Source organism: Stomoxys calcitrans, chromosome 4 (assembly GCF_963082655.1).
Source record: "Stomoxys calcitrans chromosome 4, idStoCalc2.1, whole genome shotgun sequence".
NCBI lineage: Eukaryota > Metazoa > Arthropoda > Insecta > Diptera > Muscidae > Stomoxys > Stomoxys calcitrans.
This window is the reverse complement of record NC_081555.1, coordinates 21,577,212-21,591,615: the sequence shown is the minus strand read 5'-3', so window position 1 is coordinate 21,591,615 and position 14,404 is coordinate 21,577,212. Positions and strand designations below refer to the sequence as shown.

At 30.8% G+C, this 14,404-nt stretch overlaps 1 protein-coding gene across 6 annotated transcripts in view; it reads left to right on the top strand.

The window, feature by feature from the left end:
* The window catches only part of LOC106085140 (uncharacterized), a 194,788-nt gene that overhangs the window by 102,799 nt on the left and 77,585 nt on the right, over positions 1-14,404 (top strand). For 2 of the 6 annotated variants that reach the window (XM_059368333.1, XM_059368332.1), the window contains exon 1: positions 12,808-13,020. The exons of the other annotated variants lie outside the window; for them this stretch is intronic. The gene's annotated coding sequence lies outside the window, so the exon portion shown is untranslated. Of the gene's footprint in view, positions 1-12,807; positions 13,021-14,404 lie in introns of those variants that run through there. 6 annotated transcript variants of the gene reach the window in all.

Here is a 14,404-nt window from a genome sequence, read left to right as displayed (position 1 = left end):
TCGAAATTAATTACAATATTTAAAGGAAGCTTGCCCAAAAATTTATTCCAAAACGAAAAAAATTATAATTGCCAAGGGAAGCATGTCCCCAAAATAATTCACGATTGGAGAGAGAAGCATGTCCTCAAAATAATCCACAATTATCAAGGGAAACATGTCCTCAAAGTAATCCACGATTGGCAAGGGAAGCATGTCCCCAAAATAATCCATGATTGCCAAGGGAAGCATGTCCTCAAAATTATCCACAATTGGTAAGAGAAGCATGTCCTGAAAATAATCCACGATTGGCATGTGAAGCATGTCCTCGAAATAACCCACGATTATTATAGGGAAGCATGTCCTCAATATAACCCACTATTGTCAAGGGAAACATGTCCTCAAAATAATCCACTATTGTCAAGGGAATCACGTCCTCAAAATAATCCACGATTGCTATAGGTAAGCATGTCCTCAAAATTGCCAAATGAAGCACATCCTCAAAATAATCCACGATTGCTATAGAAAAGCATGTTCTCAAAATAACCCACTAAAGCCAAGGGAAGCATGTCCTCACAGGAATCCTCGATTATCACGGCAAGCATGCCCACCAAGTTATCCATGATTGCCAAGGGAAGTAGGTCCTCAAAATAATCCACGATTGGCAAGAGAAACATGTTGGCAATGTAATCCACGATTACCAAGGAAATCATGTCCTCAAAATCACCCACGATAGCCAAGAGAAGAATTTCCTCAAAATAGTCCACGATTATCATAGGGAACATTTCCTCAAAATAATCCTCGTTTTTGTAAAAGAAACTTATCCCTCAACTAATCCGTGTATGGCAAAAGAAACATGTCCCAAATGTGTGCTTTACCTCTAAATTTTTTCCAAATCATTCAAAAATTTAAGTTTTTTGGGGCCGTAGAAGACTAATCGGGAGATCTGTTTATATGGGAGCTGTATTAGGTTACAGACCAATTTGAACCATACTTACCCCAAATATAAGAAGTCATAGCAGAACACTAGGCGTAAAACTTCAGCTAAATTGGGGCTTGATGAGATGTCAAATCGGGAGATGGGTTTATATGAGAGATATATCAGATTATAAACCGATTTCGATCGTATTTAGCCCGGTTGTTGGAAGTCTTAACAGAACTTCACGTGCAAAATTTACAGAATATTGTCCGTCTATAGACCATTTTGTTCAAGGCAAACTGTGTGATGTTATAATACAATAATTCTTAAGGAAATTTGTTCTCATAAGTATCGTTAACTTCTTCAGGGAGTAGTCCTCAAACTTATACTTTCAAACAATTCCCAATGAAATTTGTTCTTATACTTGTAAGAAACCAAAACCGCTTGAAGCAAATTGTCCTCAAACTTATGCAAAATGTCCTCAAACTAATGTAAAATGTCCTCAAACTAATGTAAAATGTCCTCAAACTAATGTAAAATGTCCTTAAACTAATGTAAACTGTCCTCAAACTAATGTAAAATGTCCTCAAACTAATGAAAAATGTCCTCAAACTAATGTAAAATGTCCTCAAACTAATGTAATATATACTTAAACTAATGGTAGTGCCCTCAAAATACCTCAAAATGAAATGGGCCAGGATTAGGGTGAGGTTAAGTAAGAATGGTTGTCCTTTACAGGCTCAGACAATTTTTATGTTCATTGTGATACCACAGCAGCGACAAAACAACACACTGGTGAGAATCATATTACGACCACCGTTCTATCAATCAAAGCACACTACCAACACAGCTACCCGGGCGCCTCAAAAATGAAATATGTCCTGAAACAACGTTGTCATTTCGAAAAGGACTATTTTCCCCCAAAATACCTAACTGGAATCAAAAAAAAATTTTTTTCAAAAATTCAAAATTTTCAAAGCAAAAATCTCACAATGTATACTACAAAACTGTTTTCTGCACAAGAAATTTTTGTTTTTGTTTTAATTGTATATTTCTAGGCTCAATAAACACATACCAAAAAAATCATATCGTCAATGTATTTTGATGGATCGATAAATTAATACCATAAAATCTAAATTATTAATGCTCTATTTCGTTTCAAAAAATTTTACCATTTGTTTAATTTCAAATGGCGTAGATTAAATCGATTTGTTTTGTTATACACGTACTTGGGCAAAACTATTTTCATACATGGTTATTATCTCGGATGGTATATTGAAAACAAAACAAAAATAAATGACTGTGGCAGCATGCAAAAACTAGCCATAAAAACATTTAAGCAAGAAATTTAGTAATGGGAGGATTTTTTCAAAAAATCCAAAACCAAATAGGGGTTATCAAAGAAGCCCTTAGAAAAAATAAATGGCCATTTGTCGATAACTGTCTAACAACCATAACACATACCACAAGTTTCCCCCCTTCATGGCAACATTACAAACATGCATAATTCTTCGTCTTCCAATTTCCATAATAAAATCATAATTTTTTTATGTATAAAAATATAAGGAATTTCTACTCCACTTCTTTTCCCCATTTTCCTTTTGACGCCATCACAAGCTCCATTAAATGAAGGGCGCCTCAATGGCTTCCACAACGGTCTGGCTGCATGTTGAAAATGTTGTTTCGTTGCATGCCACATGCAATTATTCTTCGTTATCGTCTTATATTTTAATGTAGTCTTCTGTTTTTGTGCTGTTAAGTACTCACCTTTGGGAATGGGAAATACTACATGGCAGCATAATAAATTTTTATTATAGCCAACATATTTCCCAGACCTTTTTATTAAGGGAAATCTTCAAGAACATTAAAGAAAATACAAGTCGAGCATGTCTGCATACGAATACATAAATATTTCAAATATTTGTTGTGTCTTATTTCCGAGTGGGAAAACAACACCAACTGCATGGCATACAAAGGCTATAGAAAACTTTAAGGGCATTTAAATATTTTTAGCATAGGCTAATTATAGTCGCACTCTTATACACATGGCGAAGATGTTCATTCTCATATGTTTAAGGGACATTGTATTAATCGCATACAAGTTTTAATGTTGAGAAGACAAATTTTCTTAGGGGTCTTCTTCATTTCCGGTTGATGTAGGGGAATGTTGATATTTGCTGTTTCCATGTGTAAATGTTAAGTCTAAAATAAACATGAATTAAAATGGTTTTACAAATTGTTCAATGTCTGGAAGCCCCAAAACATAATTATTTTTAGGCACGAAAATAGTTTTAAACATTCAAGCTACAAATACAATTTAATTTTTAATCAGAAAAACTCTCCCAATAAAAATATTTTCCCGTAAAATCCACAAAAATGTCCCAAAAGCTTTTCCCGTTATAGAAATAATTTCTACTATCATCGTCAAATTGGAATATATGTTAAATTTCGTCAAATTCAGCATTACTTCCATTTTACTTAAATAGAATTCACAAATTTAAATAGGATCCACACATAAAAATTCCTTCAAAGAATTACATTTTGAAATGCTATTTTGGTATATTATCTGGAAATAATTCTCCTAATTACGAATAGTAAGAAAACTCATCAGCTTTCATATATTTCCAAATAGAATCCACAAAAAACACAGCATTTAGTATCTACCAAAAAGGCGCGAAAATAGCTTTAAATTTTTAATCGGAAGAACTCTCCCAACACAAAGATTTTCCTGTAAAATCCACAAAAATACACCAAAACATTTTCCTGTTAAAGAAATATATTCGATTATCATGGTCAAATTGGAAAATATGTTCAATTTCGTCAAATGAATGGAATCCTTATATTTTAATAGGATCTACACATCAAAATTCCTTTAGAAAATTACCTTTTGAACTACCTTTATGGTATATTGTCTAAAAATAATGCTCTTAATTGCGAATAGAGAGAAACTCATCAAATTTCATATATTTTCAAATAGGATTCACAAAAAAACTATATATAAGATCTACAAAAAAGGCCCCTCCCTACACTTTTTTTGATAAAGAAATATTTAAAAATTTCTTCATCAAAATGTGAATTTTTTCAAATTCGGCATAACTTTCACTTTTTTAAATAGAATCCAAAAATTAAAATAGGATCCACGAAATAAAATTATTCTTAGTAATTATCTGTTTGTATGGTTTATCGCCTAAAAACTCTATTCTCAATTACAACTAAAAGGAAATTTTTCAGATTTCATCTATTTTCAAATAGAATCCACATATTATTGGGTCCACAAACAACCCGTCTTAGCTTTTCCCGTTCAAAGAATATATCAAACTTTATCATAAATTTGTAAAATTTGCGTTAAATTTTGACAGTTTCAGCCTAATTAAAATTTTTTTAAAATAAATTCCACAAATTAAAATAGTATCCACAATAAAAATTTATTTTAAGCAATTACCTTTTGATTCGCTTTCATGGTTTACGTCTTAAAAGCTTTGAACTTTATTCATAATAATAAGAAAACCATAATATTTCATATATTACCAAATAGAATCCACAAATAATAGAAAATATTTCAAATCAAATCCACAAATAACCCGCTTAGCTTTTCTCGTTCAAAGAATATTTCAAATTTTTTCGTAAACTTGTAAAATATGTAAAATGTTATAAAATTTTGCGTAATTTAAATTTTTGTTGAATGGAACTACAAATTGAAATATTATCCACAACATAAATTTATTCTTAGCAATTACCTTTTTAGCCGCCTAAATAGATTATCTTCTAAAAGCTCTACCCTCAATTCATTATAATATGAAAGATTTCATGTATTACCAAATAGAATCCACAATTAATAAAAAATATTTCAAATAGAATCCACCAATAAGTCTTTTTTTTTGTTTTGATAAAGAATTATTTGTATCTCTCATCGTCATAATGTAAGTTATGTTAAATGTTGTCGAATTCAAATTCTAAAATTTGAATTTTCTTTAAAATACAATCCGCACAATAAAATTTCTGTTCGGATTTATCCTTTGTTCTGCTTTTGCAGTTAATCACTATACACAACATATTTAAATACAAATAATAAGAAAAACCACCAAAAATTTTCAAATAGAATCCACAAATACGTTGCACGAACTTTTCTTGCCTAAAAATATTTAAACTTAAATGTTTATATATGAGATATGTGACATTTTATCAAAGTCATCATTACATTCGCTTTTTTATATAGAATCAATTTTTAAATACAATCCCCAAAATAAAATTTTTGTTAGGATTTACCCTTTTTGCTGCCTTTGAAGTTTATCGCTTTAGAACACTACCAAATTCCATAAATTTTCAAATAGGATCCACAAATACGCGGCATTAACTTTACTTACCAAAAAAATATTTAAAACTTTAAATTTTAAACATAAAACATGTAACAATTTATCAAATGTATCATTACATTCCCTTTTTTATGTAGAATCCACAAATTGAACTAGCATCCACAAATAACAATTCATTTTTAGGGATTGTATTGTAGCTGCTTTTGTGGTTTATCGCACTACACTCTATTCAAAATACTAAGGAAAATCTTAGATTTTATATATTTCCCAATAGGTTCCACATTTGATATAAAATTTTTCAATATGATCCGCACATAAATCCACAATAAGTCATTTAACTTTATTTTATTTTAATTAATTATTTTCAATTTTGTAACCTTAAACTTGAAATAGGATCCACAAACTAATTTTTTTCTAGGAATTACTTTTAAAGCTGATTTTATGCCTTATAGCCATCAATAACTAAAATCAATTTCGGGTTATAAGAAACAACCTTTGAATTCCTACATTTCCAAATAGGATCCACAGTTTGTTAAATGTTGCTTTGATGCTTTACTTATTGCCATTGGCAATCTCAGACTTCATTGACAAAATGCACCAATACCAGATTGAATTTTTGGGGATTTTCCCACGTTGTGATAAAATTAAAATAGGATCAACAAAATAAAATAACTACCATAAAGTTTTAATACCTACAAAAATTATCTGCCGTTGCAGAAGTTAAAGTTATACATCGAGAAAATCACATTACATAACAAATGGGATCCACAAATTTAAAATTTATTATGATTTTATAATTTATAGACATCACTAACTACACTAAATTTCAGGTAATTAGCAACAACCTACAAATTTCTATATATCCAAATAGGATCCACCATTTTTCAATTGTCATTTTGATACTTTACTTATTGCCATTGGCATCTCTCAGACTTCATTCACAATAAACATTAATACCAAATCGAAATTTAAGGGGTTTTTCCCACGTTATGATAAAATTAAAATAGGATCCACAAACTAACATAACTACCACAAAGTTTTACTACCTAGAAAAACTATATGCTGTTGCAGTTGTTAAAGTTGTACATCGAGAATATCACATTACTTGGCATACATTTTCAAATGGGATCCACAAATTTAAAATTCTTTTGTACCAACAAAAAAGTATCAAATTGTGGCGAATTTATATTTAAGCAGCAAATCCCATGTTTTGCGTTGGTATTAAAATAGAATTAGAATTACTTTTTAAGGTTCACAGCCATTTAAAAAACAAACTAGTTTAAGTTTTTTGCAATAGTTTTGCTTCTTCATGCCTTGAGCATAATTTCAGATTTTTTCAAATAAGTTCCACACTTAATAAGTCCGCAACAAAGATAGATAAAATGTTGAATAAAAAGTAAAGTATTAATATTTTGGTATTAGCTTCAACTTTGTTTCTATTTATGCATTCTATAGCGTAGGAAAACCCATTTTTTATGCTATGTGCTTAATACGATCCACAATGTGCATTTCAAAAATTAATCGAAGAAGATACAACGTTGGGGTAGATAGCAAATTTTATTGTTTTAATTCGCTTTATAATTTAGTACGAAACATTTACTTTTGGGCGTAGAAGTAATTCTTTTTTTTTCTTTATATTAATGCTATTTCTTAGGTATTTTTTAATGGCCTGCAAACTTAGTAAGTCTCCAAGTAGGAGATGTAAAATGTTATGACCAAAAACAAATTTTATCAGTTTAAAGTGCTTCATAATTTAATATGAACCATTTTTTGGCATAATAATAAAGAGTTTTGCAACCCAATTCTTGCATATTTAAATATATTTAAGGATAGGGTATCTTTTGCTACTATTACAAATGCAAATTACTTCTCTAAGCCCACCGTTTGGTGTCATAAGTTCGCTTGGGGATATATTTGTGTTGCCTTTTAAATAAATATGCTACTACCAATAACGAAGAACCCCTTCGTTATTTATCACCTTTCTTTTTCCCATTTTAAATAGCCTTCTCCTAGCTGGCAATCCTCCCTCTTCAACCTATTGTTGAGTTCATGTCAACAACATAAAGTGCAATTACTCAAAAGGTTGATTGCTGAACTAACTACCTTTACCCCTAAAACTCAACCACAATCCTTTGTACATCACGCCACCTGCAACCGATAGCAACCTAGCAACAATCGGTTGAAATAAAATAAAACGTTGGGGAAAATTTTAAGCGAGTTCCAAAGAGTTCAATATTTTGAATACAAATAAATAAAAACTACATGGTGGAAAAATTGCCTCTAAACTTGGAATTGGTTGGAATATAATGTCAGATTCTACAATATAATAATAATAAATATGTTAATGGAGATTTGAAATAAATAATATAAATATATATTTTCTACATATATAGAAAAAACATTAAAATGTTATTTACAAGAATTATTTTTTTCCCTTGCATTTCTAAAATTGGCTACAAATCGCCCTCCTTTGTTTTTCTCTGCTACTTACCTACAAACGTCATAATTCCCATGTTGTAATACTAAAATTATGGTTTCCCTGACATAACATTTATTTCAGCCTAAATCTTTTCTGTCACCGACAAAGAAGAATATTTTTTCTATAAATTCAAACAATTTCCCCTTACAGAAGTAAAGGGCTCAATTGCCGACTTAACGACGAATCTGCTTGCATATGTTTGTGGAAAATGTTTATTTTTTATTGCCATTTAAGTTGACAATTGTGTGACTTTTATAATTTATAGATTTCTTGGTTTTCATTAAAAAATATGTCCTGTGTCAATGTTTTTTCTGCTTTTATTTAAATAGCCTTTCAAACTTTTGCTTCTATCGCATGATAGGGGGTGATAATGCAAGTGTATTAAGCTTTGACGGTATTTTGGTGGTGGTTTCAATCCTACGTTGCACAATCCAAGCCAATCCAATTACCCACCGACTATATAGGGATTGAAATGGTTTAGCTTGTGCTGTCCATTTAAACCCCTTGAGCTGCTCACATTACATGCCTGAAGGTAGCTAACATGCAAAGGGCTTAGTCCCCAAACGCCAAACATAAGACCTTTGATGTTTATTGTCTCGTATGCTGATCCCTTAGGAATAACGAGTGGGTGATTGCTTGTTCTTTTGAAGACAATACAATTTTATTGATTTTTGGTTATACAAACTCAGAATAAGAATCAAGCCATGGTATGCTAACTAAAACAGCAATATACATTCAAGAAAAATTAACTGTATGAAATTTAAAATACACCCAAAAAGACATTTTGTTAAGGACATTTTACAAAAACACATAAAACTTCAGGAATATATTATGAGAAAGACATATAATGAATAATAATCGGATCTAAAATTTGGTTTTTGGCCAAAAATGTACAAGAAAATTCTTTGAAAGTTGAAATAAATGCGATCCACAAAGGTTCACAAGGTCTATTATCTGGATTCCTCATCTTATTTTTATAGAAAATGATTTAATACGATCTACAAAGGTGTAGTGTTAAAGCCTTACACTCAGAACAAAAATTTTTGGACAAAAATCGAAATATTTTTAAATAGGTTCCACAAGCCATATTTCCTGAAAGATAACTTCTGCATGTGCTTTTGTTAAAAAGTGTGATGTAATTAACCAAAAAAGCGACTAGTCTAGCAATTAAAAAAAACTTTATTTTTTAAATAGGTTCCACACATTAAAAATTGAGTTATTATCCTTCTTTCAAAGCCTAATATATAGTATTTATTGAGATATAGATTCTATAATTATTATTTTCAAATAAAATACGAATTTTAGAACACGGTTATAAACTACACATTTTTAAATGGGTTCCACACGCTACACCGCCTAAACGATAACAAATATAATATTTTTGTAAGATAGAATATAGAGAAACTAACTGTATAATAAAAAAAAATATTTGCAAAAAGGTTCAAAATCAGTTATATTAAATATTTTTAAATATGTTCCACAAATCATAAAAACTTAACTTAAGGTTTTATGATTCTTTTATGGAGGAAAATTTCGCATATATTAAGGAAAAATATTTGCATAAATCGAAATTTTAAAAATTTTTAAATAGGTTCCACAAGCCATATTTGCCTAACTACAATAGTTAAATTCCTTTTTAAAGAAGAAAAAATGTGAAATGACCTTGGTTGAGAGGTTCTGCAGTAGTACGGAAAGTAACGATAATTATCAACCAAAAAAATACTAAAATCCATTAACCACAATAGGATCTACAAGTCTTATTGTCGAAAAGCAAACTCAAATTTTATGGAAACAATTTAAAGTAGTATCAACAAGATTTTACCTAAAACAACGGTGATAAAAAAATATTTTTGAAAAAATATCCTATTCAATTAAACAAAATAGGACCCAAAAGTCATATAATCAAAATGCAAAAATGTGTTTGGTGGAAAGTAATTCAAATACAATCCAAAACGTTTATTTCGTTAGGCAACTGCATTCAAAAATTATTTTTTGAGGAATTGATAATTGTTTTACTAGAGTATCACAAACCACATTGATAACCCGAAATATTTAAAATTTTGAATAGGTTTCACAAGCCACACATGCAAAAATTGTATATTGTTGAAAAAGAGAAAATGAGGGATTTCACAGGTTTAAAGGTTCTGCATTTCTTTGGAAAGTTACTCAATTTTCAACAAAAATAGACCCATTTTCATAAACCAAAATTCGATCCACATGTCGAAAAGTAAATACTAATTTCATGGAAAACAGTAAGGTTATTGCAAAAAAAAAAATTATTTTTTATAAACGTAATGATTTCTTTCCGCATAGATTCTATATTGTCAACCCAAAATATTTAAATTTAAAAAACACCCAATTTCATAAACCAAAATAGGATCCACAAGTTCTATTATCGGAACGCGAGCAATAATTGTATGGAAAACAGCTTGTATTTACTACAAGGTATTTTCATAAGCTAAAAATTATAAATCATTTTTTAACTGATTATATTACTCCAAATGGGTTCCACAAGCCATTTTTCAATACGAAAAGTTTAAATTTTTAAATAGGTTCCACCCGCCATTTTTTTTTTACTTTTACTTTTTATTAGAGTTTTTTGTAGTAATATTTTATTTAAACCATAATATTATTTATTTGGTTTTATTGATTTATTTCATATCATTTCATTTTATTTTCGGTTAAATTATTTTTTTATTTTTATTTAATATTAATTTATTATGTTATTTTATTTTTTTCTTTTAATTTCTGTTTTAACATAAAACTTAGTTTTTTTATTGTAATTTATTGATATTTATTTAATTTTGATTTTTATATTGTATATATTTTTAATTTTATTTTATTTCATATAACATTAATTTTTTATTTTATTATACTGTATTTTATTTCTTTAATAATATTTTACTTTTTCAAAATTTTTCTTAGTCACCCTGTGTTTTGCGTCCAAAAAAGCGTTCAACTGGAAAGCTACCTACTGTAATCATATGTTTCTGCTCATAGATTTGCAATTTGTTATGAATGAATGAAAGAAGAGCAAGAGAGAGCAACCAATACCACAAGAGTAACTGAGTGAACTAACCTACTCTCACTCTCATTAATAACGGTGGTGAAAACAACAGCCATTGCAAATCTTATTCCAATTGGATTCTACATGTAAACAACAAGAAAAATAAACAAAATTGAGACTGCCTTATTAAATCCACTAGAGAATTATTCAACTGTGGTGGAAATTTAATTGAGGGTTTTGCTACTGGTTGATTGTGTTGCTCTCCTTCTTACTTTTTCTTTCTCTCTTCTATCTCTCCACCATTGCTAAGTGGAACATGTATTTGTTATGCCATCATCATGAGGTGTACTCGCGTACTTAGAGCATTCGACCACAAACATAGTATGTATGTGCAAATTTTCTATTTAAATACCAGAGAGTGTATGAAGAAATCATTTGAAACGTATACGTGAGACATGAGACGAACGCAAAGCGATGAAACCAAACAATCAGCTTTTTTTCTGTTATTAATTTAAGTCAGAGCGAATAGAATAAAAAAAAAACTATCTGAAACATGCAGAATTTATTGTGTATTACAACAACAGATTGAGGGAGGTGTATATAAGAGGGGCTGTTCAGTAATTAAGGTAGTGTGGGAATCTAGGGCAAATGGGTTAGATAAACTGCCATGAATAATCCACTAAGGAATAGGGGATACTTCTCTCATTTCAATGAGGTTTATGCAGATGAAAGGTTTATGTTCAATGATAAATGGCCTCATAGCGACACCATTTGGTAGAGAATACTGAGTGGCTATGATCCTCGATATGACAAGGCGGGTTATTGGCGTCTTTAAATGACCCATGGCCCTGTTCCCGTGGCGATCAGTCCTTTGGACCGGAACGAGCTTGCTCTCCTAAAATACTTGACGAGGATCGCCACCTCCACATGAAAATGTGGCTACAACAACAACTTTGTAGAGAAGTCTTAACGCGACAGGATACTTTGCAAATGGGATAGATTTGAACCCAGGTGTTCGGGGTCATAGACGGACATGTTACGGTGGCCAACTATAAAAACTAAAAAAATATAAAAATTATATGCTTCGTAAAAATGTACATCAATTTTTAAGTTTAGGGGGTTTTTGATTTCCATTTTCTATTTCCTTTACCTAAATATATTTCACTTTGTTCCAATATTTTAGCATTTTGTGTCTTTGCATTCTTTTTTTTAACTTTAAAATAGTTTTATGATTTTTAGAATATACTCCAGCTAGAGATCATTTTGGCCTTTCTTTTTGAAATTATTTTTTGTTTCCTTAATTGTTTATCTGCCCTCTTGTTTTTTGCCATTCTTTGTTTGTATTTTCTTTTCTTTTTCTTTGCCATTGTCTTTTTGCTGATGATGATGGGGGATATTTTTTTCTTTTTATTTCTGTTTTACTTTCAATCTGAGTTTATTTTTTTTCTGCAGGGCTTAGCAAAAATGTACGCTGGTGTATGAGCAACACAAAAAAATGAAACGGGAAAATGTAAACGTTGCAACTTTTCGCCTCAGCTTAGTGACTGGTGATGATGACAACACCAGCTCTTGTAAGGACAGACAAGGAAAGCGTTGCCTTGCCTAAAAACATAGGGTTTCATACATTTTGAAAGTAGTGGTAATGTGTCTTGGTTGCAAAACTTCGCATTGCTGATCGTTGGTGCATAAGTGTCATCAACGATGGGTATGGGGGATCGTACTTATTCTACAAAAGCATGCAGTCAACAGATATGCCAACAAACATACATTGTAAATGCATGGCTGGGCTTTTGCTGTTGTTGTTATGGTTAGTTTTCTTCACCTTCACCTCTCCAGCCGTTTTGTGTGTGAACATGCCTTTGTTGCTTTGCTTGTCATTTAAGTTGTATGGTGGTATCTCTGTATTGTATTGCTTTGTATTAAAGGGGTTGCTGGAATGACCAGCTGAGGTAAAGAGGGGTAAGGTGGGCTAGCTACGGTTGCGGCGGCTGCTGCTGCCAGTTGTGCTACTACTCATTATGGTGGTGTAGATTTTTATTTTCATTTGCCTCTGTGTTTATGGTATGAGTTTTTAAAACACTTTGCGTGTGCAAGCCTAAACAGTCCAATTCGAGCTGTTGATGTGTAACGACGACGAAGAAGACGGCATACGAGAAAAAAGCATCAAAACAAAAATGACGACGGGTTGCTAAACATGGTATTGCAAGTGCAAACATAATGTGTGTCTAAATAACGGCATCATAATTAAATATCAAACGAATTTTTTTTTAATAAAATTCAGTGCCAAAAATGTCAATAATAAGAAAACGTGACTACAAAAACAAAAGTAATTTAAAGATCTGAGAAAAAAAGTGAAACAGAACTAGTTTTTTTTTCTATAAAGGAGAAAAATGTCTTAAAGCCAGATACACACCACAAGCCACATGAATATTTTTCTTTTTTATGTTTGCCCCTCTCTTTCTTGGCGCTGTAAACTACACTTATAACAGCTGTTATGAGCAAACAGTAACAAAGTTCAGAGAACGCAAAAGATTTGAAAGAAAAAGTAGAAAGAGAGAGAGAGAGAGAGCGAATAACGAAAAAAGAAGTCTTTGTCTTATACTTCCAGACAATATGACAAATAGACTAGACAAACTGCATCTTTGATCCCTCATTGGCATAGAGTAGAGTCGTAGAGACCAAATTATACTTGAAAAATAAATTTTAACAAAATTCTAGGAACTTTCTAAGATTTGATGTGAGCAAACAAAACCCCAAATGAAAATTTTTATTGGGAAAATAATGAATTTTCCCAAAAACAACAACATTATCTCATAAAAATTTCCTTTACTAATGGGGGACTCACAAAATTCCTTGAAATTTTTAATGGAAAATAAACAAAGGCAAAATTAATAAATTAATGAAAAGTTGAAGAATTGTTGCTACACGCGTACGCCATGAAAACATCAAATAACCGTTCTCGCTGCTTGTTTATGAGATTTTTATTTTTGCAAGTCAATAAAATGCAACAAAAACCAAAGACCTCATCCCCGAAAAAGAAAATAAAGACAACTAATTTGGAAAATTTTCCTAAGCAAATACTTTTTGCATGTATTGCCAGATAATGAAAATTAGGTTTTGTTTATATTCTAAGCTGCAATGTCATAAAAGATAAAAGAAATTATATCAACATTAAACAGAAACTGTAAACATTTTTGTTGTCTTATCGATAATTATTTGCTGTTTCATTTGGGGTCTTAGCCACTGTCAATTAGTATAAACAAGCTTATGTCTAAGGAAGGGCATATGGTCCTGGGAAATGATAGCCAACGCTCTTTACCTAGTTTTAAGAAAGATTAACTGAACTTTACCATTTACTCAATCACGTGTTATAAAACAAAAATTTTGGGAAAAACAATAGTGATAACATGAAATACAACCAAGTCGCGATCATTGAGTATTCTGAATGTCGAAAAGCATTAATTGAGTATAAAAAATGTCTAAAGGCTGTTAAATTCAAAATTGAGTGGTTCCTTCAAAGACGTCTCAAACAAGATTTAAAGACATAAAGTCAACTATATACCCTATGGAAATTTCCATCAATTTCAAAACGCGTGAAAAGGAAATTTTCTACTCTTGTGTCAAGTCCTCGCTACACTACGGGCATGCGACTCCTAAGCTTAATAATGACATGCAAATATGCATAAACATATCTCTCAGCTAAGATGAGA